The sequence below is a fragment of the Thalassophryne amazonica genome, chromosome 4 (assembly GCF_902500255.1).
Source record: "Thalassophryne amazonica chromosome 4, fThaAma1.1, whole genome shotgun sequence".
NCBI classification, from domain to species: Eukaryota; Metazoa; Chordata; class Actinopteri; order Batrachoidiformes; family Batrachoididae; genus Thalassophryne; species Thalassophryne amazonica.
This window is the reverse complement of record NC_047106.1, coordinates 15889923-15914125: the sequence shown is the minus strand read 5'-3', so window position 1 is coordinate 15914125 and position 24203 is coordinate 15889923. Positions and strand designations below refer to the sequence as shown.

The following is a 24203-nucleotide window of genomic DNA, read 5'->3' as shown; positions in this document are numbered from 1 at the left end:
TTCTGTTGGGGTGCCCAAATTTATGCACCTGCCTAAATTTGTTTAAATAATTATTGCACACTTTCTGTAAATCCTATAAACTTCGTTTCACTTCTCAAATATCACTGTGTTTGACTGCTATATGATATATTTAACTGAAATTTCTGATCTAGACAACCAATGATTTATACAGGAAAATAATTGAAATCATCAGGGGTGCCCAAACTTTTGCATACGACTGTACATTTATATTTGTGGTAATTTGCATTGGATGAAAAGAAAGAAAGAAAGAAAGAAAGAAAGAAAGAAAGAAAGAAAGAAAGAAAGAAAGAAAGAAAGAAAAAAGAAAGAAAGAAAGAAAGAAAGAAAGAAAGAAAGAAAGAAAGAAAGAAAGAAAGAAAGAAAGAAATCTCATTGCACTTGTTCTTTTTATTACAGAGTTAAAATCCAACATTTTGTCAAAGTATGATTAAGCTGTCATTTCACTCCCATTTCCTCTTTGTTGTGCTTTCTTGAAATATTGATGACAGGACACACATTTATAGGAACTCTGCTGCATCTCCTGCTGCATATTCTTCTTTCCTGCTGTTTCATAATCAGATCCGTGTTCATATTGCACTCACAGCTGCCTAGTGGAAAAAGGAGTGAGCTCAGTGAACCAGATTATAAATGTACGAGGTCTGTCCATAAAGTAACGGTCATTTTAATTTTTTTCAAAAACTATATGGATTTCATTCATATGTTTTTACGTCAGACATGCTTGAACCCTCGTGCGCATGCGTGAGTTTTTCCACGCCTGTCGGTGACGTCATTCGCCTGTGAGCACGCCTTGTGGAAGGAGTGGTCCCGCCCCCTCGTCGGATTTTCATTGTCTGGAAATGGCGGAATGAAAAGGACTTTTTTTCCATCAGAATTTTTTCAGAAACTGTTAGAGACAGGCACCTGGAAACCATTTGAAAAATTTATGTGGCTTTTGGTGAAAATTTTACAGGCTTCACAGAGAATAAGGACTTTAACTACAGCTTAAGGACCCCTTTAAGGATGGTCGGTGCGCCGCGCTCCGAGCTGCGACGTCGCGGCACAAACCACTGGATCATTTCTAAGCTGATGGCTCTGTGGATACGAGACCGTCGTGTGCTCTTTCTCTGGTTATCACAAGACCTGGACATCAGCCATTTTCCGGCACATTTCACTTTTAACAAGAGATTTTGTCATGGAAAGCCGCGCGGAGGCTTTGCGCGTCACGACCGATTAGCTGATGAAGTGAGACAAAGGAACACCTCCGTTTCGGAGTGTTAGAGGACAAGTTGGGACATGTCCAGCTCTCCACAAGTTCGCTTATACTCACTCGACTGGTAAGCACTGAAAGCCAAGGTAGGCATGTCCAAACTTGTCCTCTAACACTTTGAAACGGAGGTGTTCCTTTGTCTCGCTTCATCAGCGAATCGGTCGTGATGTGCAAAGCCTCCGCGCGGCTTTCCATGACAAAATCTCTTGTTAAAAGTGAAATCTGCCGGAAAAAGGCTGATGTCCAGCTCTTGTGATAACCAGAGAAAGAGCACACGACGGTCTCGTATCCACAGAGCCATCAGCTTAGAAATGATCCAGTGGTTTGTGCTGCGACGTCGCAGCTCGGAGCGCGGTGCACTGACCATCCTTAAAGGGGTCCTTAAAGCTGTATTAACACTCCTTATTCTCTGCCAGTCTCTAACAGCTTCTGAAAAAATTCTGATGGAAAAAAAGTCCTTTTCATTCCGCCATTTCCAGACAATGAAAATCCGACGAGGGGGCGGGACCACTCCTTTCACAAGGCGTGCTCACAGGTGAATGACGTCACCGACAGGCGTGGAAAAACTCACGCATGGGCACGAGGGTTCAAGCATGTCTGACATAAAAACATATGAATGAAATCCATATAGTTTAAAAAAAAAATAAAAAGGACCGTTACTTTATGGACAGACCACGTATGAGTGCTTCTCTTGTGTTTTTGAGGAATGTTGTCTATTTCCCTGGAATGCCATCTAGGACCACATGAAAAATATATATTTTTTCTTTTTTATTTATGTTTGCTGATTTGTGGGGTGGCATATTGGCCAGAAATGCCCACGGCTCGAAGATCACCTGCTTCCTAATCTCTGTTTCACAAATGCCAAGTCAACATGTGGATCACAGCTCCTATTTCTAACACCATTTCTGTGCTGATTGTGTCTCTTTACCTCTAGGTGGCATTTTCTTGCAACACCAGCAGGGAGCAGCCTGCTGATCAGGATGCTGATGTAAGATCTGTGATGGAGACCAGAGCTTGATATCTGGTGAGTTTGTCCCATTTTTTTCTCTCCAAATTGCTGCATATCATCTTTGAACAGTTGCAGCTTCAGCGCGTGGAGCTGCTCCAGCTGATCTCAAAACACTGTGTGAGCATCTGTGCATCAGCACATTGGAGATGCAGATCACCGGTGAGATTTTGCTCCAGAAAATGTCGTCACACCGGAGGTGCAAAGCAGAACTAGGTCAAATTTGCAAAAGCTTTTCTCTGTTATTGCAGCACTTGTTTGAACCCAGTGGACTCGAAAGATCGGCTCAGGGGTTGCATCAAAAAGAAAACTGCATAAGACTCCTCGCCTGTTTACAATTCACTGTTAAATCAGGTTTACAAGCTATTTAACATTTTTATTCCCATTTTCTACAGTATACACCCGAGTATATGGCTTTACAACAACACTTTGAATTTCTCAAAAGCCAGAGCAAGCAGAGGACAAAATTGGATTTTGTCATTTTATTGACAAAATTACAGAAAACAATTTTTCTACAAATAATATTATGTTTATTGCAGTGCTTCTTTTTGGGTGGGGGGAATCCAATAAGCAGATAAAAAAAAGGTCTAAATGCATGTCTTCTTTTGCTCCCTCAATGAAAAATGCAGGAGCAAATGGAGCAGTCCCTAAGCCACGCCCACTGGCCATTGGACTGGGATGTGATTGTTCAATTTTTGATGTATCCAAGTAGCTGTCGCAGTGACTGATGCGGCACTCATACCAGCCAAATGGCAGTCAGTCTGTCGGCCTAAACTAGTCTGTGGGGAGAGTTGAATTTTATCACAGCTCTGTTAGATGTATTCTTCCAAGTTGTAACTAGGAAATTCTGAATTCCCAGGTTCACCTGAATGCAGCATGAACTTTGAACCTTGTGTATGTGCTTCCTTCTTTGTGCTGTCTGTAAAATCTCATGTTGTGGAATTCTGTCAAAGAAACTCTTTCAGTCAACAAAATTAGCTGTAATAAAGGAAATAAAGCTACTTTATAACAGTCTAGGACCTGTCTTAGACACATATGCACATCATTTAGAAGAGGATAACTCAACTGTTCTACAGTAATATGACCCCACTGAACAACTTGGGATATGCGCCAAAATCTCTATCTGGGACGAACAGCTTGAAAAAGACCACAACCTTGGAAAATCTATAGGTGCTGCAGTGTTGAAAATACAGCTGTATTTGAGGTAACACTCGGGACGAAAAAGGGCGTGGTCATTTTCAAGCTGTTCGTCCCAGATAGAGATATATCTGGGACGAACATATCCCAAGTTGTTCAGTGGGGTCATATTAGTCCAGAACAGTTGAGTTATCCTCTCCTACATGATGTGCTACATGTCTCAGCTAGGTCCTCTACTATAATAACTGTATTTAAACATGAAATAATCAATTTTCTTATTGTAAGAAATGAAAATGGGTATACAACTTTAGGCAAGCTGCTAGCAACTGTGTGACTGGGGAACATTAATAAATTAAGACCAACAGAATGCTGGTGCTTGATGCCAAAATGACCTTTTTAAAGCTCAAAGGAAGGTCAGCCTGGATTTCAGACGGTTGGAGAGATTTTGTATTTTCTGTGAGTTTGATGCAGCACCTACCTGTTCCATCTGCCAGGAGAAAATACTCTCAAGTAATGCAGTGTGTAGTTCAGTGAGCATTCAAGTGGTTCGTCTTCAGACACGAAACAAGAGTATGACTCCAAGTAATTTGAGTTTAAGGTGGCCGTTTTATCTTAATAACAGCATCGGATGGGCACAGTTTGTCTCCTGTAATGGCGATGAACGGCAGTCCAAATTTGCTCGAACGTCAGCTGACGGTGACTGGAAGCTTTGAAGTGTGTGACTAGACTGAGATCCACATCAGCTTAAGGAGCTTTTAGCCACTTTGGTCGCACTCTGTGCGACAAACTCCCTAATGACCTGAGATCTGGAACTGTAGTGGCAGATATTTAAAGGCAACCTCAAACAGCAAATGGACTCCACTTATGTAGCACCTTTCCATGTGAGAACCAAACCTCAAAGCACTTAACAATCAGGCCTCACAGATGCAAACCAGGCTAAGTGCTGACCTTCAAAGCTGTTTAGTGTTGAGGGTCTTGTTGGAGGAGTTGGCTTTTGGAACACTGACACTGTTTAATGCAGTGTTTCCCAGCATGGTGTACACATACCTGGTGTTTCCTCCAAACTATTTGTAAATAATAAACAGTATGCAGCAAATATTTAATTAAAGGCCAAAACAGTTTCCAATTAACAATGCAGAACATAATGTAGAACACTATCTTTGAAGCTGGGAGTCACGGTTGCTTGTATGATGGAGAACCTTGGGTAGACTTGGCTTATTTTGGAGGTAATAGTAAGAACAATAATTTATTTTCATAACACTTTCAAATCAAACTGTTCAAAGTGCTTTACAAAAAGCACAAAGGAGAGTGTAAGGAGGATTTATCTTGATCATTAGGCATGGGCGTGTTGCAGTCTCAGTGCCAATCAGAGTGGTGCCTGGTAGATGACCTGTGATTACATGGCTTCTTTGCCCAGAATGTTGGCCCAAATAATTGAGCTCAGGTTCCACAGCTGGATCCAGTAATAGATAATAATGGGATTTTTGGAACTTTTCTTGCAGATAACTATTGCACTTTTTTTTACAAGTTAAATTTACCTGTACTTCTTGAAACTAGAGTAAACTGGTTTGTGAAATCAAATTATCTATCTGCAATGAACATCAACAAATGTTCAGATGACTAATAGATGACAGTGTTCATGCACTCGAGTATTCAAGGTTATTTCACCCACAAGTGTATCAGGTCAAAGGTTGTAATGGTCCAGTCACACGGCACTTAACGAAGGGCAACAAAGCCCAAACAAAACAAGAAATCTGGACTTTCGTCGACATTGTTTAACCTTCACGCAGCTTCGTTCCTGCAGCTCAGGATGACAAATTTGAACGAATGGCACCAAAATCTTCAGTTCTTCCGTATTTCATTTTGCTGTCGTTCTTGACAGTTTTCTTATCGTTGCTTAGTTTTTGTAACGTTAGCATTTAGTTCGACTTTGTTCAACCAGCTGAACATTTACATGTAGTGCAGAAGCCAGTTTGTGACTGCTGCAGCTCCTCCTGGTGTGTGGTGTGGGGCTTCTGCCACTGAGTGTGATGGGGCGAGTACAGCTGCTGTAAAAAAAAAAGGCAGAGAGAGAGAGAGACAGCGCTATCTCTCTCTCTCTCTCTCTCTCTCTCTCTCTCTCTCTCTCGCCCCCTCTGTTTCACCCTTAATGCTGAAACAAGAATCTTTAAGTTTGCTTGTGAGTTTCAGTGGCAATTTTTTCTACTGGGGTTGCGGGGGGGGGGGGGGGCACAGAAGGACTCTGAACATTGTGATCTGATGTTCCCAGCCCTGACAAGGAAGAGTGTGTCCCGCTGTACATGATCTACATGATCTATCTGGAAACGATAGTGCCGTTTGCTTTACCATTTTGAGAACAGAGCGCATTTCTGCAATGCAAAAAAAAATTTGGTGTGTTTGGAGTGGATATTATTTTCAAGGATTCAAGGATTCAAAGGAATTTTATTGTCATATGCACAGAAGAACATGTTCCCTGCACAATGAAATATGTCTACTGCATTTAACCCATCCTAATTGCCAGTAGGAGCATTAGTCGCCATTAGGCGCCTGGGGACCAGCCCCAGATGTACATCCATGCCTTGGTCAACAGCAGGGCTGGGCAAACCAACACCGACCCATAACAAACAACACACACACACACATAGGCCGGCCCGGTACATAAACATATATTGAAAAGCAAAACACGAGGGAAAAGGAGAAAAAAAAAACCTCATAGCCGCTGCGTTACACAGCAGCAATGAGGAAAAAAATCCCCATCAGCACAGAAAAACAATAATCACACAGACAAAACAAGGACGACAACCGAGATTTGAAAAGGTCCAGTTTATCAGAACACTCCGGAGGCAGCCTGTTTGGCGCCGTCAACGGCCTTGTCCGACAATCCTGGAGGGGGAGGGGCACAGCCCTGAGCAGTCCTGCGCAGTCCACACAGTCAACGTCAGAGCTGGAGAAGCTGAGGGGAGGGGGGAAGACCAGGGAGCAAGGCTTAAGTGTTGATCTTCTGAGGAGGTTTTATCACAGCGACCTTGAAGTGCAGCTGTGTTTGGGGAAGCCAATGAATAACCAGATTAGCAGACGCCTGAAAGATTCCACATGTTCTGAGAACAGAGTGGCTCTCAATGCATCTGAATGTAGAATGTGGTCTTCACGGACGATCAAAGCGGGTTTCCAGGGCTGCGATTCTGCTCAAGATATTTTCCAACGTGCGGTAACACCCGCCGACTGCACAGCCACTGCCTTCCCAATCGAATCCAATCATGTAGGGCAGCCTGGAAGGACCAATCAAGCTGCTTCCACTTTCTTGATTTTCCGGTAAACCAGCGCAGTGCCCGCTCCACACAGCAGAAGCCGGTCACCACCAAGCCGAATATGTACACATCTTCGACGTCCTCCACAGAAAGCATGTAAAGGCACATGACCTGCCATCTCCTCCACGAGTCATCACGTAATCCTCACATGCATCCCGGCAGGACAGGTCAGGTCCTCCGCACCCCGAATGTCTTGTAGAAAAAATAGTGTCAATTGCGTTCAGAGACCACTTTAAACAGATCCATTTTTGTCATTTTCCAGAAGAGCAAAGCTGCAGCCTCACAGACAACACGCCACAGAAGCAGGAAAGATAAGGAGGAGGGAGAAGAGAAAATGTGTCCGTCTCGGCCGAGTGCAAGCTGGCAAAAAAAAAAAAATGGTGGAGTCACCATTGGGGAGTATTTAGCATGTGTGGTTAGTGTGGTGGTGTTATTATGTTGTTTTTTATAAAAATTGAGGCATCTTATGATGGTTGAGCAAGCGCTTCAGTTGTTTTGTTTTGTTTTTAATTTGAGCAAGACGGAGTGTGCAGCTCATTGTCAGTCTGAACCAGATGATAAAGGATGTTCTGGATGAGCAACCAGAGCAGGTGGATCCACCGACATGCGCACAGATCTCCACAGCGGGTCAGATCACGCACAAAGGTGGTATACACCCAGCCAGTCTCACATTTTTTTTTCGTGCTCCCGTGATGAAATGAGTCAAATTTTCGTTATGTTTTTTTTTTATAACTTACTATTACTAACCCTACTCCTACCCCTGACCCTAACCTTAACCATAACCTAATCTTTCTCTTTCCACCACCCTAACCATAAGCACCCAACCCCCCCTTCCCTTTTAATTTGTGCAGCCATCACAGAATGAATTAGAAGAATTTGTGCTGCCGTGACGAAAATGAGGCGCTTTTTGTCACATATCACTGAACCAATAGATTAATGTATATTTCATGCTGCTGAATCACGATTTGCCATGAGACTAGGTTGATACACCACGGTGGTGTGAATAATGCCGCATCGCATCCTTATGCCCATGGTAGTGTATATAGCCAGTCAGCACTGCCCAACAGTGGCTCCGGTGCATTTTTGTTTAAAGCGTCAAGATCAGTGTTAGCTTCAATTTCATTTTGTTCCTCTTTCATTCCTTTTGCACTCTTGATTCACAGGCTGTTCTGTGATGGGAAAGTAGAAAGCTCATTCGTCAACCTTTTCCCTCGACAATGTGTGACTTTACTTTTTTCTTTTGTTCGGAATCATAGATGTCCGTGTGACTAGCATTAACATGATTTCACAAACCGTTTACTTTAAACTCATGCAGTACTTGAATGCCAAAATGAGCACAACCTCTGTTCAACGTTACCCCAGTGACAGAGAATCACTGTAGACATCAAGTGCATGTGGCGTGTTTTGTCGACCTTTTGTGGTTTTGTGCATTTTATAACATGCTGAGCCGTGGGTGGATTAGTTGTCATTCTTAATTCTGCCCACACTCATCAGAGGTTTTATTGTTTTCACCTGAATACATTGGTGTGTTTACAAAATATCTCGAAAAGTAGTTCAAAAATTATTACCAAGGTATAATTCATCAAGTCCCATCCCAAAGATGAACACATGAACTTTTCAGGTTCAAGTGTCAGAAGTCCATGGCTCAGCACAAAGTCAAAATTTTGCAGAGTGCATCCAGATAGGGGAAATTATAATGCTTGCAACTCATGACCAGAGGAAGAGACCCATGGTTACTATTAGACATAGATATGGGCTAAAAATATGCAACTTCCAGCCTTGACCATGAGTGACCTTTTAGGTCACAATTGTGACCACTCAGTTTGATCTTTATAGCCAGTAAGCAAAGTTGAGTGTCACTCGCTAGTTGTTGATTTTATTTATGTAGCTGCACCTATTGTTTAGTGTACTTTAAACAGTACATTGACTGTTTTTTTTTTTTGTTGTTGTTGTTTTTTTTTTTTGTATTTTTAAAGTACAGTATAAATAAAGTTAAATGGCAACAAAAAGTCAGCACCCACTCACGTTACACCTCAGTTTCACTAAAACCACCTTTACAGCGCATTTCAAATGATATGAGCCATGTGTGCTGCAAAGAGCTTCTATCTGGAGCTGTCGCATAAATCGACTGCGTCTATACTAAAACTAAAATGGGCCATAAAACACACCTTAAAATACTGCAGCAGCACTAAATGCTGTTTCATGTTTCACTTGTACATCATATAGCTTTAACTATTAATTAAAAGCAGACTGTGAGAGGAGAGAGTTAATGATGTGTGCTGTGTCTTCAGAGAGCAGCCGGCTGCGAATAATTGTGTGCGTCTGAAGAGAAGTAGCGAGGATCTGTACCCCCTGAACATCTGTGTGTCATTCTCTGAGCCGCTGTGCACCCTGGAAGTGTCAACACGCTGCATTTAGGCGTTCTGTTGGAGGCGGTGGAGTGCCAGTAACCAGGGCTGGACTGGGGAAATTTTTCAGGCAGGGCATTTTTAACCAAGACCAGGCCACCACCAGGTATCGAAGGGGAAAAAATTAAGCCTGCTGTGACAGCGTTTTTTTTTTTTTTTGGTCCCTTAACCGATCAATGTGCACCAGGAGACACATACATTTTAACACTATAAGAAGCATTATGAAAAGTTCTCCTGAAATACAGTTATCATAGGCTTATCAAAAGTACGATCTATTGACAGTAGGTCACATTACATTTTAGACATAATAAGCCGTCATTTCATTCAGCCTTGTTACTTAAATTTAGAAATAGAAATTATATAAAAAACATTTGTTATATAAATACTGTAGGCTATACTATAAATAATATATCATTACTTGTGTGATACAATTCATCATATAAAGCAAGAAATGACTGGATGACTGGACCAATGACTGGATACAAAGGTTGAACTTTTGAAACTGCAATACACAAAAAGGCCACAAGATGGAGACAGTTGTCTATCTCACTACAAGCTACAAGTAACATCAAGGATTTCTTTTATTACCAATTTGTGTTGCTAATCAACTTAAAGAATGACTCTCAATTTAAAGTAAAATGTTAGGTATGTGAAATTATGTCAGGACTTGGAAAGAATAGGATTTGTTTCATCCATTTAATTTAGAGTATAAAATAAAAAGGGATGATTCACATAATAATAAGTTCAGCAGTTAGACAGCACTTTACCCGGCACTTTACTTCGGACCAGAAGATCAGAATGTCTCTCTCACACACAGATGTCTGAGTTATGAACAAGTTAGGTTACCTTCCCTTACCGTCATGGCCGTAGTGGTCCCCGCCTCGTTGAACGTCTCCGCCACTTGCTGAGGCTGCCGCAGATGTGGATGCTCCGCGTCCACGCAAAGCAAACGTCTGTTATTTTAAGACATTTTGCAGCATCTGCCTGAAGGGCTACTCTATTCTGATCCCTGGCGCTTTCAGCTCCACCTTTCCTCTTCTTGCCACCATCCATATCGCTCGTTATCTCTCTGTCTGGCACTGACGCACTGTGTAGCCCAACCGAGGCCCGAGATGGAGGGGTAATTGGCCTGCCCCTCACCTCATTGGTCCAGGCCACAATCAATCATGACTAAAGGGCCGATCTACCAGTTTATGCACCAATAGGAGGGTTTATATACCGGTATCCACCTATAGCGTTATGTTTTAAATTATTATTATGTTATATATTATACTTCGTAAAAAAAAAAAAAAATCCGCAGGCCAGTAGGCCATCAGGCCAGCAGGCAAATGCCCGGTGTGCAATACTATCAGTCCAGTGGTGCCAGTAACTGTGTTTTTGCTGAGGATGTCATTTTTGGGAGTAGGCCTGGGTAATTCCCTCAGCTCAGTAAGGGGGCAGGTTGCTGGGGTGGGGAGACAGGAGGGTTATCTTTCCTACGTCTGGCCAGCGGCGGTCAGGACCCCTGTGGATTATGCGGCCAGGGGGAATCACAGTGCAGAGAGCAAAGAGATATGACGGCTCCCGCTTGTCCCTCCAGGTTCAAAGGAATGTCAGGGCAATGCCAATTAGCTGGCTTGTGTAACTGAATCGAACGTAACCGCTGCTCTCCTCGGTGCACCCCCCCCATCGTGTGTCTAATGATGCAGCATCCAAAAGTCATGCACTCTGCATAAATGCATTTTTTTCCTGCTTGCTTTAACATTCTGTTTGTGCTCCAAAAGTTGTCTTTTTATTTAAAAAAAATAGAATTCATTCTTCCTTGTCAGATAAAATTATTCAGTTTATATCGACGACAGCGAGTTCGGTGTTGTTTCCAGATCTGCTTCTGCTATTCTTCCCAAGTGGATTTTAATCGTGGCTGTGAAGTTTGAGGCTGATAAGAGGTGGAAACAACAGGATTCCCCGACATTTCATCCCTGCGCGTGCAGAATGACGGTGCAGCTGCTGAGAAAACAGGTTTGGCGTAAGTAGGTTTTGAATGCATGTCTGAAGGGAAAGTGAGGAGGAGGTCAACGTATTACCCTCGTATATTCAGAATTCCAGTGGCAGCGCTGTGCATATGTGCCTCCCCATCTCTTGTTGTGCGCTCTGCGTCTCTTGTCAAAGTAATCTGAGTGTAGCAGTCAGCAGTTTCTGGAATACTAAGCACTGAAGCAGTAAAGTGCAGCTTTACAGCTAATTTTCAGGTTTCATCCCAGAACCTCATTCTGAAGGTTACCGTTTCATAAATAGGATTATCTGAATACAGATGAGCTCATGTTCAGATGATTAAAGTGGCTCTGCCCCTTCATCCAGATTTCACCCTGTTGTAAAGACGGCCGCTGTGACATGGAACCACTTCTCTGTGTTTTGTTAACAATTGTTCATTTATTTATTTATTTAGTAATTAAGGTAACAAAGCAGCACTCACTCACTCACTCACTCACTCACTCACTCACTCACTCACTCACCCATGCAATCAAATCTCTGCTCGTCCTCACATTCCTAGCACTAAACTAACCTCTCAGCTGTGTGTCTCACATGACAGAGTGCGTACGTGTGCGTGCGTCCATCAGGTGATTTGAGTGATGAGTGTGTGTCCACTCAGCTGCGCACGTGTGTGTTCACAATGGCTGAAGGAACCGCTGTGTGCAGTGCATGTGCGTGTGCAGAAAAGGTGATCAAAGCAGTGTGCGAGTGTGTGGCCAAAATGTTCGCTCAGCTGTGTGTATATGTGTTCATAAACACTGTACCGGCCATTCCGCGTGCGCATGTGTGGCGCACATGTCCAGCTGGACTCCTAACTGCTCCTGATTTGTGCTGTCAGTGCGCCAACTTCCCACATGTGCACAACTTTCAGATGGTGCCAGTGGACTTTCTCTTTTCTCTTTTTTTAAAGTCTTTTTTGGTGTCATTTTACTTGATACGCATCTTAACACAACTGCAGGTGGATTATCGGTGCGGGACGGCGCTTCCCATGGGATTTAATTTTGATCAGAGGTGGATTATGCAACTGGCAGTCGCAGTGTTCTTCCCAGCATGCAGATCAGGAGGACATCACTACCAAATGGATGTTATGGCATCTGATTGCTTGAATTTCTACCCATCAGGGGTTGAAATTCTAAATTGTTTCCAGACAGCTTGAGTTTTGATCACATTGGCAACATCATATTATAAATTCCTTATTTAAATGCAAAGGAATAAAATTATAGTGGTGTCAAAGAAAATACTTTTTAATTGCTTAAATCTTAAAAGACCCAAAGGCCGTACAGCTTTACATAATGTGTTGATTTACAATTTGGTGTGGATCATGTTGTAGTGATTGGGTTTCAATTTCAAATTAAAAAGCATTCATTTCTGTATTTAAAAAGCCAGAATATTTTGATTTGGATTGGGTGTTACCTGTCTACTCTAGACCGGTTTACCATGCTGTTTGTATTTCTCAGTGATTAATTTTAAACAAATTCTTAGACATATTCAGTGACTTGGAAAAGTTTGTGTTTCAGTCTTCTGATTTATGTAAAGAAAACTGGCTGTTTTGGTTTAGATGTTTTTATTTAATTTGCATCACATTGCAGAGATTTGTTTTCACTATGAGTTTAACGGCCATCATTTTCATACAGAGAAGTCTGACACTGTTTTTGAAAATTTTATATTTAAAAAAAAATCTTAAAATGTGTCAAAGCCTCAGGGTGCACAAAATTTTTCATGCCATTGTAGCTGCATCAAACATGCCTGTGTGACTGGAAGCGCACACCGAGTAGAATGGATGTAGTTTCATTGGTACTGTGCTCAGCATGGTGCGCGCTGTCTCATTTCAGATTTTTTTTTTTCAGCGTGCAGGTATCACGCTCACTTCAGCAAGCCTAATTTTAACAACTGACTCTCATACCAAGGATGTGTTCATACAACCCAATTCCAATGAAGTTGGGACGCTGAGTAAAATGTAAATAAGATATATAAAAAATATATAAAAAATTAAATAAAAAACGGTATAGGTCAATCAAAACTAGGACAAACAGACTCAGGGACAGCTTTCTCCCCAGAGCGATCACTGCACTGAACAATAACAAATCACGCTAATCCGCACCTTTCAAGTTTCTTGTGCATTATCTGTAAACCATGTGCAATTTTCCAGTGCAATATGACTCCACAGTTGTATATAATTCTCGTTTTACATTTTACTTGGTCCACATTTTATCTTATTTTATTTTACCTTATGTTTATATTAGTTTCATATACTCTGAACAGTTTACCATTAAATTTTACTATCTTTTATTTGGCTAAAAATTACTCGCACCACAGAAAGTACCTTTTTGGAGTTGCACTCAAATCTTGTTGTACTCGTAATGCAAATTACAATGACATTAAAGGTGATTCTGATTCTGAAATAAAAACAGATTACAATGATGTGCAAATCCTCTTCAACCTATATTCAATTGAATACACCACAAAGACAAGATATTTAATGTTCAAACTGATAAACTTGTTTTTGTGCAAATATTTGCTCATTTTGAAATGGATGCCTGCAACACGTTTCAAAAAAGCTGGGACAGTGGTATGTTTACCACTGTGTTACATCACCTTTCCTTCTAACAACACTCAATAAGTGTTTGGGAACTGAGGACACTAATTGTTGAAGCTTTGTAGGTGAAATTCCTTCCCATTCTTCCTTGATGTACAACTTCAGTTGTTCAACAGTCTGGGGTCTCCGTTGTCGTATTTTGCACTTCATAATGAGCTACATATTTTCAATGGGTGACAGGTCTAGACTGCAAGCAGGCCAGTCTAGTACCTGCACTCTTTTACTATGAAGCCACGCTGTTGTAACACGTGCAGAATGTGGCTTGGCACTGTCTTGCTGAAATAAACAGGGATGTCCCTAAAAAAGACGTTGCTTGGATGGCAGCATGTGTTGCTCCAAAACTGCGTGTACCTTTCAGCATTGATGGTGTCATCACAGATGTGTAAGTTGCCCATGCCAGTGGTCACTAACACACCCCCATACCATCACAGATGCTGGCTTTCAAACTTTGTGCTGGTAACAATGTGGTTGGTCTTTTTCCTCTTTTGTCCGGAGGACACGACGTCCATGATTTCCAAAAAAAATTTGAAATGTGGACTCATGAGACCACAGCACACTTTTCCACTTTGCATCTGTCCATTTCAAATGAGCTCGAGCCCAGAGAAGGTGGAGGCATTTCTGGGTGTTGTTGATGTATGGCTTTTGCTTTGCCTGGTAGAGTTTTAACTTATACTTGTAGATGTAGCGGCGAACTGTGTTAACTGACAATGGTTTTCTGAATTGTTCCTGAGCCCACTCAGTAAAATCCTTTACACAATGATGTCAGTTTTTAATGTAGTGCCGCCTGAGGGATCAAAGGTCAATGGCATTCAATGTTGGGTTTTGGCCTTGCCGCTTACATGTAGAAAATTCTCCAGATTCTCTGAATTTTGTGATTATATTATGGACTGTAGATGATGGACTCAATTGAACATTGAGAAACATTGTTCTTAAACTGTTAGACTATTTTTTCATGTAGTTGTTCACAAAGTGGTGATCCTCGCCCCATCTTTGCTTGTGAATGGCTAAGACTTTTGGGGATGCTCCTTTTATACCCAGTCATGAGTGTCCTCACTTCCTAAATGCTTATTGAGCGTTGTTAGAAGGAAAGGCGATGTAACACAGTGGTAAACATACCACTCTTCCAGCTTTTTTGAAACATGTTGCAGGCATCCATTTCAAAATGAGCAAATATTTGGACAAAAACAATAAAGTTTATCAGTTTGAACATTAAATATCTTGTCTTTGTGGTGTATTCAATTGAATATAAATTGAAGAGGATTTGCAAATCATTGTATTCTGTTTTTATTTACATTTATACAATGTCCCAACTTCATTGGAATTGGGGTTGTGCATCATATTCTCCTTTTTGTTCTTTGTTTGGATTCCTTCACAGATCACAATTTTTTCCTTTCTTGTTCTGTCACATGACAAAAAAATTTAGAGGTGCGACCGCTCACACAGAGAGCTGCAACCTTAATGCACGTGCAACATTATTAGTTACAGGGAACATAACGAGTTTAAAAATTAATTTACTATTCATTATGGGCCATGCAGACTACCATCAGTGATTGTGAGTGTAAGCATGGGTCTCCCACGACAACAACTCCAAATTCAGCACCACATTCATAAAGACCTGGCAGGGAACTTAATATACCAAAGGCCTGAAAGCCCTCATTCTACATTTTACTGTTCATGCTTTAATGCAGATCCACTCATCATATCTGAAGTGTGTAAATCTTTAGGACTCTGGGAGATGACGTAATAGTGTTCACCTGAACAGCACGTCACCAAACTGGGAGGAAAAACTGGAGTGACTGTAAACAGATCTCATCTCAGGGCCTCATTTCTGTATAACAACCCCCCAAATCCAATTTGATCAGTTTGTACAGACATCTTTTAGTTTTGTTTGTTTTTGTCAAGCAGCTCTGCACATGCTGTGTTGAGTTAAGGTGAGCTGTCCATGGTGCTGATCGCTCAACACAAATTAGTTACATGGTGACTACCCATCATTGTTAGTAATGTTATATGCAGTGGTGTCAAAAGTACACACATTTGTTACTTAAGTAGAAGTATAGATACTGCAGTTTAAAAACACTCTGGTAAAAGTTGAAGTATCAACTTGACCTCTTTACTCAAGTAAAAGTGAAAAAGTATGTGCTCCGAAACCTACTTAAGTATAAAAGTATAAAGTAACCTTTAAAAAAAAAAAAGGTAGATGCCACTATATGAATTGAAAGTAATTTAAAAACTGATTCGTTCTACATGTGGCCCAAGACCCGAAACCCAAAATTACCCCCCAACACCACCTGCACGCAAATGTTTCAATTCTAGAAGCTCTGAAATGCAATCTGGGACTATTCCAGACAATAAACTGCAGTGAGTGCAGCATCCATTTAGTGAAGGAAGAAAAAAAAATACAACTTTCCTTATTCAAATTCATTCCAGTAATATTCTGCTCTTACTAGGATGCAGCAGTTTTCTAGTTTGGCAGATAGTTCTGGAGAAAATCACAACACATTGAAAATATGGTTTGACCGAAACAAACTGTCATTAAATAAGACAAGGATGAAGTGGAGGTGTAAGTCACTAGGTGTTCACAGGAAACACTTATTTCTGTATGTATGTATTTATGTATGTTCATTGTTAGTTGCGTTTATATTTTCTGTTGTGTTTCTATTCAGGTTCTTTTTGCCTCTTTCTATAAAATTGTATATAATAATCATTAGATTATTAATATATAAACAAAAATAAATTTAAGAAATATTACAATTTGAAAACAAATGCACCCGAACGTGATGACAGCTGCTCTATTAGACATATTTGTCTAATAGATTACAATTTGTTCATGTAAATGGGGAATCTTCTTCACAGACTAAAGTTAATTATGGAGTTCCACAAGGTTCTGTGCTAGGACCAATTTTATTCACTTTATACATGCTTCCCTTAGGCAGTATTATTAGACGGTATTGCTTAAATTTTCATTGTTACGCAGATGATACCCAGCTTTATCTATCCATGAAGCCAGAGGACACACACCAATTAGCTAAACTGCAGGATTGTCTTACAGACATAAAGACATGGATGACCTCTAATTTCCTGCTTTTAAACTCAGATAAAACTGAAGTTATTGTACTTGGCCCCACAAATCTTAGAAACATGGTGTCTAACCAGATCCTTACTCTGGATGGTATTACCCTGACCTCTAGTAATACTGTGAGAAATCTTGGAGTCATTTTTGATCAGGATATGTCATTCAAGCGCATATTAAACAAATATGTAGGACTGCTTTTTTGCATTTATGCAATATCTCTAAAATCAGAAAGGTCTTGTCTCAGAGTGATGCTGAAAAACTAATTCATGCATTTATTTCCTCTAGGCTGGACTATTGTAATTCATTATTATCAGGTTGTCCTAAAGTTCCCTAAAAAGCCTTCAGTTAATTCAAAATGCTGCAGCTAGAGTACTGACGGGGACTAGAAGGAGAGAGCATATCTCACCCATATTGGCCTCTCTTCATTGACTTCCTGTTAATTCTAGAATAGAATTTAAAATTCTTCTTCTTACTTATAAGGTTTTGAATAATCAGGTCCCATCTTATCTTAGGGACCTCGTAGTACCATATCACCCCAATAGAGCGCTTCGCTCTCAGACTGCAGGCTTACTTGTAGTTCCTAGGGTTTGTAAGAGTAGAATGGGAGGCAGAGCCTTCAGCTTTCAGGCTCCTCTCCTGTGGAACCAGCTCCCAATTCAGATCAGGGAGACAGACACCCTCTCTACTTTTAAGATTAGGCTTAAAACTTTCCTTTTTGCTAAAGCTTATAGTTAGGGCTGGATCAGGTGACCCTGAACCATCCCTTAGTTATGCTGCTATAGACGTAGACTGCTGGGGGGTTCCCATGATGCACTGTTTCTTTCTCTTTTGCTCTGTATGCACCACTCTGCATTTAATCATTAGTGATCGATCTCTGCTCCCCTCCACAGCATGTCTTTTTCCTGGTTCTCTCCCTCAGCCCCAACCAGTCCCAGCAGAAGACTGCCCCTCCCTGAGCCTGGTTCTGCTGGAGGTTTCTTCCTGTTAAAAGGGAGTTTTTCCTTCCCACTGTAGCCAAGTGCTTGCTCACAGGGGGTCGTTTTGACCGTTGGGGTTTTACATAATTATTGTATGGCCTTGCCTTACAATATAAAGCGCCTTGGGGCAACTGTTTGTTGTGATTTGGCACTATATAAAAAAAATTGATTGATTGATTGATTGATTGATTAATGGATTTTGGATGTGGATGTGGATTGGATTTGGATGTGGATTGGATTTGGATGTGTAATTTGGATATGTGTATTAGGGATGTGCAATATGTATGATTGATGTGTGTATTAAGTTATGTAAATTGTATGAGTTATGTAATTATGTCATGGCAGTTTGACTTTTTACTTGTGCAGCTCTTGGAGTCTAAGACAAATTTCCCGGAAGGGACAATAAAGTGTATCGTATCGTATCGTATTAATGCTAACTTTTAACATTGAAAATGCCATAGACATGCTAACGCGTTAGCGTCGCTGCCGTTTTTAAGTTATAAAATACATCTATCAACTGTTTCAGAAGACCATAACAGGTCGGTTTAACATAGAAAAGGTAAATAATACTCACAGAAGTATGCTCTTTAGGGTTTTAGCGGGGAGAAATTAAGCAAAAGAAAGAAAGAATAAACGAAGCAATAGGTCGAAGCATTGCTTCAATCTGCGAACCACTGCTTGGATTGGTTCACGGTTCAAAGCAAAGCCATGCTGCAGAAAAGTTGATTACAGGCGCACATGACGTGAAATATATATATATAAACATTAAACTGAAGCCAAGAGTAACGAGGCTGTTTGTTTTAAAAATGTAAGGAATAGAAAGTACAGATACCTGTGTGAAAATGTAATAAGTAGAAGTCAGAAGTAGGCAGAAAAATAAGTAAAGGAGTAAAGTATAGATACCTAAAAAGTGTACTTAAGTACAGTAACGAAGTATTTGTACTTCGTTACTTGACACCTCTGGTTATATGAGAATAAGAATAAGAAGAACTTCATTAATCCTGAATGAAATATGTTTATATGACCACAGTCCACTGTAATCTACCCAAAGTTCCCCAAAATAAAAATATTTTAAATACATACAATACTGTGCAAAGGTTTTAGGCATCCCAGATTTATAATAAAAGTAGCGTTTGATGCCCCCACCTTTTTTTTATGGGCATGTCAACACAAAATCAGTGGCAACAAGTCAATATCTGAACTATGTTTTTTATTCATAATAATAATAATAATAATAACAATAATAATTTAGTGATAAGGTGATCATATATATTGGCCAGGCCCTTTCAGCTCCCAGCCTGACGCGTGCAATGACGCGTTACTGTGCATGGCGGAGAGGCGCAGCTGCCTGTGTTATATAGAGTTATGATAGTTCACATTATTTACATCACCCATGGGAAGGAATGGACAAATATCTGTAATGTAAGGTCTATTGTGGATATAACAGCCTGTTCAGATTTGCTGCAGCATGCACACAGTAGCGCACAGTGCTTTCAGTTTGATAGCCGCTGTTCACATTCATTGTACATGATAATAATTCATAACTAGGACTGCAAGAAGTCATGGATGGGCCCTCGCATCACCGTGCCACCGCCTCCCTGGGCCAGTGTGATTTCTGTTCAGGGGCCAACCCTCATCACACATGTGAAGTTTCAAGTCAATCAGACAAAGCATGAAGGACTTATCATGACTTAATGTTCCATGGCAAAAGGTCAAAATGGCAGTGCTATAGCGACCACACCCTTCAACATAGAAAAAAGGCTTTAATAACTTTTGATCAGTGTAGTCTCCGGATGATCTGAAAGAAATTTGAAGTGCATTGGACAAAATCCCTAGGAGGAGTTTGTTCCAGTACGTGTGGAAATCACACAAAAATGACATGAAAATTCAAAATGACCGACTTCCTGTTTGGAGTAGAACAATTGTGCAAGAGACTTTTTTGTACATCTATATAAGTCACGCATGTACCAATTTTCATCTCCTTACTCCCAAAAAAACCCTATTGGGAGGGGGTTTTGAAAGTTGCAAGGGGGTGCCTTAGAGGCATTTTGCCCCGCCCGTGGGTGACGCCCCTATCACATGTAAGAGGTTGTTATTCTTGACCTGTGTGTGAATCTTCATGGTGATATAACAAAATTAAAGCCATCAAAGGAAGAACGTAATTTCATGGTGAAGGATCGATATTTGGCACATTGCCACACGGACGCCATTACTCATAGCTTCACAGCGATCATCATGTACATTCACCAACTTGTTCTGCATGTTTTAGAAGTGGAATGAAGTTGATGGGGTTAACTATGTGACATCAGTACCTGTTAAAGTATAAATAGGACATTTCCTGTTACCACCGGGGGAGCGCGATGAGTTAGGTGGGAAGTTTATATATGGGGATGTTCAGGGCAAAGCCCTCATTATGATCATTATTATTATTATCATTATACTCAGGCCCTAATTATTATCACGATGAAGCATGCTACATAAATTTAAACAGTCCCTGTGCACTCCGGTGTGGGGTGGGGGGGGGGGCATTATTATACGTGACACGTGCAGGTCATACCGGTAGGCTTTGCAATGCCAGATCCATCGCGAGGTTCCCGCGTATGCACTCAAATCATTTCTGATCCTGTTTTGCCACCATCAGAATATGTAAATTGTGGTCAGATGGTTCTTAGATTGCACATGGACCACCATGAGATAGTTGTCCCATCCGATGGTGCCCGGAGGTTTTTGAACATGCGCATTTCACTCGGGGGCGACAGCCGATTTTGACCAACTGTGTGGACTCTTGCAGATGGCTGTCAGAACATTTTGGAACTGATACCCGGCACTTTTCAGATGTGCGCCGATTTGTCTTTCTAACGCCATTCTGTGTGATTCTGGCTATGTGTGACGGGGGTATTACAAAGCAGCACACTTAGTAAATATAATTTGCCCAAAAACTCAGAGAAAGTCCCATGTTTGTGATGGGGAAAGATGCGGGCTGTCCCCGGATGTAGGATTATTGCATCATATTTCAACCGCATCGACCCTCAAACTTGCCCTCATCTGTTAGAGAGGCCTCTTCACTGCCCATTTTAAAAGTGCATTTAAAAACCTATTTTTTTCTTCTTGGCTTTCAGCCCCAGCGAGAAGTACACCTTAGAAGACAAACATGACAGTCAAATTGCTAAATATGATGGATTACCCAAAGAACCATTAGCAAGTAGACTTTAATAACACAATTAAATGACCTGAACCCAGTGATACAAAAATAAAACACAAAACTGCTATGATTATATGGTTACCAGTAATGTCATATCTGTTCAATTATTATACATTGGGTCTGAATATCAGAATGGCTTGTTTAGATAAATGTGTCCTTTTCTGTTGAAAGAAGGGACTAAATTGGAAATATTACATAAATACTGTATTGGCACAATAATGTACATGATAATGCTGATTGCATTCATACACTCAACAAAAATATAAACGCAACACTTTTGGTTTTGCTCCCATTTTGTATGAGATGAACTCAAAGATCTAAAACTTTTTCCACATACACAATATCACCATTTCCCTCAAATATTGTTCACAAACCAGTCTAAATCTGTGATAGTGAGCACTTCTCCTTTGCTGAGATAATCCATCCCACCTCACAGGTGTGCCATATCAAGATGCTGATTAGACACCATGATTAGTGCACAGGTGTGCCTTAGACTGCCCACAATAAAAGGCCACTCTGAAAGGTGCAGTTTTGTTTTATTGGGGGGGATACCAGTCAGTATCTGGTGTGACCACCATTTGCCTCATGCAGTGCAACACATCTCATTCGCATCATCCGTGAAGAGAACACCTCTCCAGCATGCCAAACGCCAGTGAATGTGAGCATTTGCCCACTCAAGTCGGTTACGACGACGAACTGGAGTCAGGTTGAGACCCCGATGAGGACGACGAGCATGCAGATGAGCTTCCCTGAGACGGTTTCTGACAGTTTGTGCAGAAATTCTTTGGTTATGCAAACCGATTGTTTCAGCAGCTGTCCGAGTGGCTGGTCTCAGACGATCTTGGAGGTGAACATGCTGGATGTGGAGGTCCTGGGCTGGTGTGATTACACGTGGTCTGCGGTTGTGAGGCTGGTTGGATGTACTGCCAAATTCTCTGAAACGCCTTTGGAGACGGCTTATGGTAGAGAAATGAACATTCAATACACGAGCAACAGCTCTGGTTGACATTCCTGCTGTCAGCATGCCAACTGCACGCTCCCTCAAATCTTGCGACATCTGTGGCATTGTGCTGTGTGATAAAACTGCACCTTTCAGAGTGGCCTTTTATTGTGGGCAGTCTAAGGCACACCTGTGCACTAATCATGGTGTCTAATCAGCATGATTCTTCTTCTTACTTATAAGGTTTTGAATAATCAGGTCCCATCTTATCTTAGGGACCTTGTAGTACCATATTACCCCATTAGAGCGCTTCGCTCTCAGACTGCGGGCTTACTTGTAGTTCCTAGGGTTTGTAAGAGTAGAATGGGAGGCAGAGCCTTCAGCTTTCAGGCTCCTCTCCTGTGGAACTAGCTCCCAATTCAGATCAGGGAGACAGATACCCTCTCTACTTTTAAGATTAGGCTTAAAACTTTCCTTTTCGCTAAGGCTTATAGTTAGGGCTGGATCGGGTGACCCTGGACCATCCCTTGGTTATGTTGCTTTAGACGTAGACTGTGTTTCATAATTATTGTATGGCCTTGCCTTGCAATGTGGAGCGCCTTGGGGCAACTGTTTGTTGTGATTTGGCGCTATACAAGAAAAAAGTTGATTGATTGATTGATCTTGATATGGCACACCTGTGAGGTGGGATGGATTATCTCAGCAAAGGAGAAGTGCTCACTATCACAGATTTAGACTGGTTTGTGAACAATATTTGAGGGAAATGGTGATATTGTGTATGTGGAAAAAGTTTTAGATCTTTGAGTTCATCTCATACAAAATGGGAGCAAAAACAAAAGTGTTGTGTTTATATTTTTGTTGAGTGTATGTGATGTGTGCAAATGAGATGTTTTACTCATAAAATAGCTTCATCTTAAGTAGCTGAAAGGAATGGACCCTCCCACCTGCTGTGCAGAGAAATATACAGACGTTTATAAAAATACACCTACTGTGCCTTTGCTCCTATTTTTAGTACCTCAGAGGCATTCACCCTGGAGATTGCTCCCACCCCTTGTTTATTTACTTGTACAATTATGCAAAAATTGGAAACTGATGTTTAGAAAATGTCATAGAAACTAAACTGAAATATTGAACCAGATTTGCATCCTAACCAGTGGTGGCTGGCCCATAGGGGGCACTGGGGCACTGCCCGCCCAGATGTGGAGGGGGAAAAATTCTAAAATATATATATTTTTAAAAAGTATTATCAATGTCAGTTTTACTTAATAGTATGTGCCTACATGTAATATGAATTATTAAAACAACGTTTCCACCAAGTGACTCTCATTCAACAGTGCATTTCCACCGACATAAGCACAGAACGTATCATTTCTCATCTTGGGCGCTCACTCATCCGCCTTTGAAGTGCAGTGAAATGACCAGTTGTGTATGTTGCTAAGGAAATCAATAAATATCTGGCCAATCAGCATCACCAAATTTAAAATCCCTGACAGAAATGAACATATATAGATATATGTATGTATGTATGTGTCTGTCTGTCTGTCTGTCTCCTGTGACAGGCTGGCGTCCTGTCCTGGGTGTACCCCGCCTCGCACTGGGACTGCTGGGATAGACTCCAGATTCCCATGACCCTTAACTGGATTAAGCGGTTGAAGATGAGTGAGTGAGTGAGTGTCTGTCTGTCTGTCTTGGGGGATTGCTGTCAGGGCGGTTCCATGGGGAGTTGGATGCGGTGACACGCAGCATTAGCACATGCTCACAGTATATATGTACTGTATATATGTAATTCGGTCCTCATCCATATGGAGACTCGGACCTCATGGATTGTTTGCCCTCTGCAATAAAACAGAATAGGCTGCTGCATGCATTTAAAGTATTATTTATAGAACACCAGCCTCTGCTCAAGGGAGTGTTTCAGTTCACGTGATGTGCACATCATTAACATGAAATGTACAAAAACACAACAAATGTGCTTCTTTTACTTCACCTGTTGTGGTTAGAGGTTCTGGATAGGACCGAACCGATACAGGCGATGGACTCAAACGCTGAGTGCAAAGACGAGAACTGGTTGTGAATGAAAACAGATTTATTTACAATAAATAAATAACTGAAAGTGCTGCGCTGGGGATGCCTGCAGAGCTGAGACAGGGCTTGTTTGTAGCACTGGAAATTAGGGACCTACAGTGCACACAGAGCCAGGCTTGAGAATAAGCTGAAATCCTGGATATTCGGACTGGAACTGGAGCCAGGTGGAACACACAGACCCAAGAACGAGGAAA

The 24203-nt window shown here is 41.2% G+C and overlaps 1 protein-coding gene and 1 long non-coding RNA gene across 2 annotated transcripts in view; one reads left to right on the top strand and one right to left on the bottom strand.

Annotated features, from left to right (window-relative positions):
- The window catches only part of lrfn1 (leucine rich repeat and fibronectin type III domain containing 1), a 639132-nt gene that overhangs the window by 463264 nt on the left and 151665 nt on the right, over positions 1–24203 (top strand). Inside the window, exon 3 of the mRNA XM_034169144.1 lies at positions 2202–2291. The gene's annotated coding sequence lies outside the window, so the exon portion shown is untranslated. The remainder of the gene's footprint in view (positions 1–2201; positions 2292–24203) is intronic.
- Positions 1364–18963, bottom strand: LOC117509446. Its single transcript, XR_004560411.1, has 3 exons — positions 18862–18963; positions 8883–8886; positions 1364–1374 (listed from the first exon to the last, which is right to left on the bottom strand). It is a non-coding gene; the product is annotated as an uncharacterized LOC117509446 (long non-coding RNA).